We start from the raw sequence: 5000 nt of genomic DNA on the forward strand, positions 1-5000 counted from the left end.
TTGAACCGACACCTCATAAACACTCCAAATTACCCCTAGGACCAGAAAGTAACCTCCAAGGATCACCCGAACATTACAAACCAAAAACATTCCCGGACAGCCCCTTATACTCTAAAAATTCTGCACTTACACCACAAACTTAAAAGACTCATAACTTACTCAATACTTATCCGATTCGGGCCCATTTTATATCGACGCGACCACAACATCATGAACTTTACCATGGAATAGCCTAACCCTGCACAGACCTCAGCCACGACACTGCCCTGCCCCGTGAACAGTGCTGCCCTGCACACTCACAACATCCAACTTACCTCTAACTCAAGAATTCAACCCCATAACTCTCCTTCCTCAACTTTTCTCCATACCAAACAACCAAACACCTCAAATAACCTCTCTTAGGACTTTTTCCAAACACTTGGGCTACACTCAATCCACACTTGCACAACACATATCAAGAACATCAATAATTAACCATCAAATCTCCAAAATGTTGAACAATCAATCAAGACCAATGCAAGACCAATAAATACTTCAACATCAATTAAATTTCAGCCCATACACATGCAAAATTTCGAAATTTAGGTCCTTATACATTCTGAAAATTCGAATTTTGGCAAGAACAACCATATAATTCCATGTCAATGCACATATACTCAACATTAAATCACATAAACCCAACCCCATAACCCATTTAGCAAAAATCAGCCCCTTAAATGCCCAAATTCGAAACCCTAACATCACAACATCATGCATTTTCGAAATTATTGCAAGAAATCTTAAGGGTGGGGGTAGATATTGCTTGAATGAGTGCCCAAGAAAAAAAGTTACACTTGCCTTCAACTTTTACCAACAAAAATTCGAAAATAAGGGGAGATGGAGAGTGGAACTTCAACCAAACACCAAGCTAAGCACCTAGGGGAGCTTCTCCGGTGGCTGGGACGGCGGTAGGCGGCAGCAGGGCGGCGGCAGGAGGGGTTGGACGGCTCCAACAAGTGAGAGGGGAGAAGGGGGGCGGCTAGTAGGGTTTATAAGGGGCTAGGGTTATGTCTTGATTTTTAATTGAAATGTTTTAATGAGTGTAAATTAAAAGTGTAGTGTATTGTGTGTAGTGTTTTAAAATTTCACTTGTACTAGCAAAAGTACTACTTGTATTATTAAAACTTTTTACCTCAACTTTTTGCTATTTTCAAACTTCTAAATTTAAAATTTCAACTCTCAACATTTTAATTGAAATTCCACTAACCCGGATTTAATAAAATCCTATTTTATGAAAAATTTAGGAAATAACCCAAGAAAATGATAAAATTGCTTTTTGACCCCTAAAAATTCAAAATTTGCATTTTTGGCCAAAACCCCTCTTTTACCTCTAACTTAAAATCTTAAAATTAAAAATCTTGAAAATAAACCACCGAAGCCCACCGTCGTCGCCTGCCTGGATAAAAATTACTAACTAAACAGTTCAAGGCATTTAATTCAAATAAGTCAAGCAAGGCTAACTTTAACTTAAACTTAAACAATTAAATTCAAGAAATTTAAAAATGTAAATACTGAAAATAATTTTAGGCATGATTTTAGAATTTTAGAAGTTCTTGGCGTTACACCCATACCTTGAATAATCATCAGTAAAGGTAATGAAGTAGGTGTGGCCATGTTGAGTCCCAACTCTAAATGGACCACAAACATCTGTATGGATCAAATCCAACAGATTTTGACTACGCTCAGGTTTCCCCTTAAAAGGAGATTTAGTCATTTTCCCTTTTAGGCAGGATTCACAAGTAGGTAGAGATTTAATATCAGACATATCAAACATGACCTCTCCCACTAGCTTGTTCATCCTCCTTGAGGAAATATGACCTAGTCTAGCGTGCCAAAGGTTTGCCGGGTTTTGACTATCGATTTTCCTTTTGTTTGTTGTCGCCGGTTTATCAACATAATTTATTGGAACGTCTTTTAGTTTTAAGTTGTATAGATCGTTTTCAAGTTGTCCATTTCCAATCAAACATTCATTCTTGTAAATATTGCAAATCCCATTCACAAAATTGCAAGAATAACCATCTCTATCTAGCATAGAAACAGAAATAATGTTTTTAATTAAATTCGGAACAAATAAAACATCTCTTAAAAATAACTTAAAACCGTTCTGCAAAATTAAACAAACATCTCCAATGGCTGTAGCTTCAACTCTGGAACCATTCCCGAGCCTCAGCTGGGTCTCACCCATTCTAAGCCTGCGACTTCTTGTCATCACCTGCAAATCATTGCAAATGTGAGATCCACATCCGGTATCCAATACCCAAGAATTAGTATTAAGTGAAATGTTTATTTCAATATAGAACATACCCTTTGCAGTTCCCAACTGCTCTAGATATTCCTTGCAGTTGCGCTTCCAATGACCGGGCTTCTTGCAGTAATGGCAAACATCCTTGGATTTTCCATTGTTTGAAGCCTTTGTCTTGTGCTTCTTCTCGGGTTCGACTTTCTTGGGTGGGGCAGAACGTTTCTTACCCTTCGTACTTGGCCCCTTCTTAGCAGAAGATGAGGAGCCCACCAAGAAAGCTGGTTTATCCTTCTTTAGTGTGGATTCATATGTCACAAGCATATTGACCATCTCTTCAAGGGTGGCTTCTATCTTGTTCATATTAAAATTTACCACAAATCCGTCAAACGAAGAAGGAAGAGACAGAAGCAGTAAATCCACGTTGAGTTCATGCTCCAACACCAAATCAAGAGTTGCTAACTTCTGTATGAGCCAAATCACTCGTACCCCATGATCACGGATCGAAGTCCCTTCACGCATGCGACACGTCATTAGCTCCTTAACAGTAGCGAACCTTTTAGCCCTCGATTGAGCCCCAAAAAGTTCCTTGAGTTGAGCGTGAATGTCAGCAGCATTCACGGTGTCCTCAAATCGCCTCTGGAGTTCATCAGACATCGAGGCTTGCATATAGCATTTGGTCTTGATGTCATGGTCCCACCATGCATCAAGTTTGGCCAATTCCTCCGGACTTACGTCAGCTGGTGCTTCCTTCGGAGGTGATTTCTCTAACACGTAGAGCATCTTCTCCGAAGTCAAGACAATCTTCAACTTCCGGAACCATTCCCTATAGTTTGCGCCAGTCAACTTGTTTTGTTCGAGGATCGAGAATAATGGATTACGCGAATTCATTGTATGAAATACTGAAAAGAAAAACAGACATATATCATTGATTGTTTAAGCAATTTACTAAGACATAAAATAGGCGAATTTAATTTTATGAATCTCACTCCCACTATTTTAACGATTTCACTACCCTCTAGTGAAAGCGGGAAACTTTTTCCTTAGTGAGAACATGGAGTCCAATTGACAAACTTATGGTCCCGAATAATATCAGCCAACCATAATTCTCAAAAGGTAGAGCCCAATTGCTTCCAAAGCAACCCCCATGTATTTACCTCATGTCCAATAAGGGCCCAATAATATGACGCCGTTTATAGTGACATGTCAAGATGACCCATCAATATTAAGTTGTGATGGACGGTCGCCATGTGGATCCCCCAATAATATGAGCCGATCCCATGGGAGTTCCACCCAACTTACAACATGTGTCGATCCAATGTACAGCTTTCCGACGGACGGGCCCCCCCAATAATATGAGCCGGACCGTATCCGCGGGTACCATCACATACATTGACCGTTGATGGAAGGTAGGAACATTTAAACAAATTCAAATTTCCTTTATTTATCTTGATATCAATTTTAAATCATATTTAAAATGAGGGATTTTTAATTATGAAAATTTGTCTCATAATTTTTCAATTTATTGTATGCTTGCCGGATTCATACAATTATGTCTAAAACATGCATACAATCATAATATCATATATTATATATAGGATGATCGATTCCATTTCTAATTGACTCGTGGTTGCCAATCACGAGTCTTAGTCCAATCCTAGGTAATATGCAGTATGCAATGCAATCCTATTACATTAGCTTCCAATTTACATTTCTTCGTCTTTATTGTCTGCTGGGCCCACCATCTTCAAATCTTGATCTCCCACTAAATCTAATGTATTTACAATAAATAGCAATGACAAGTAGGGGATACATTTTAGGGGTGGAAACGGGCCATAAACGAAGCCCACTTTTATTACATATGACATTCATATTGGGCCATAAACCAGGCCCATTAATAAAACCAACAACAATAAAACAAATGTAAATTCCTAACATACACCTACAAAATTGGTCATGGCAATCGATCATCCTTATCCAATAACATTTAATTCAAAATTAATTTATTGGATATCATGCATATGGCAATTTAAATTTAAACAGGATAAAATCATATTTTACATATAAAATCATATTTTACCTTTTATTAAATAAAATCATATTTTATCTACAGAATCTAATTTTATAGATAAAATCATATTTTACTTAATATATACATAAGATCAAATCTTATCATCAATTGTACCAAAAATAATTGATTTCAAAATTCAATTTAAGGATAAAATATTAAAATTTTCCAAAAATTCAAATTGATCCAAAAATCAATTTTAAAATTTTCGGACTCGAACAATTCGATCCGATGCCTCGTGAACCAATCAAAAACAATTTTTGACCGGACCAAAAATAAAATTTTAACACATTAAAATTAATTTAAAAAAAAAATAATAATTTTTCCCGCGGGCCGCCCGGGACACTCCCGGGCCGGCCCGCACCCGTGGGCCAGGGCCGGGGCAGCCCGGCTGCCCCTTTAGGGCAGCGACAATCGCTGCCCTGGCGGCGCCGAGCGTCGCCCGCGCCGCCCACGGCGCCGCCCCTGGGCAGCGCCGAGCGCTGCCCTGCGCAGCGCCGAGCGCTGTCCTGCGCAGCGCCGAGCGCTGCCCTGGCGGCGCTGAGCGCCGCCCCTGGGCGGCGACGTGCGCCGCCGTGGGCGGCGCTGTGCGCCCCCTTTGGGCGGCGTCGTGCGCCGCCCGGGGCAGCGACCGTCGCTGCCCCACCGGGCAGC

Source organism: Henckelia pumila, chromosome 3 (genome assembly GCF_033568475.1).
Source record: "Henckelia pumila isolate YLH828 chromosome 3, ASM3356847v2, whole genome shotgun sequence".
NCBI classification, from domain to species: domain Eukaryota; kingdom Viridiplantae; phylum Streptophyta; class Magnoliopsida; order Lamiales; family Gesneriaceae; genus Henckelia; species Henckelia pumila.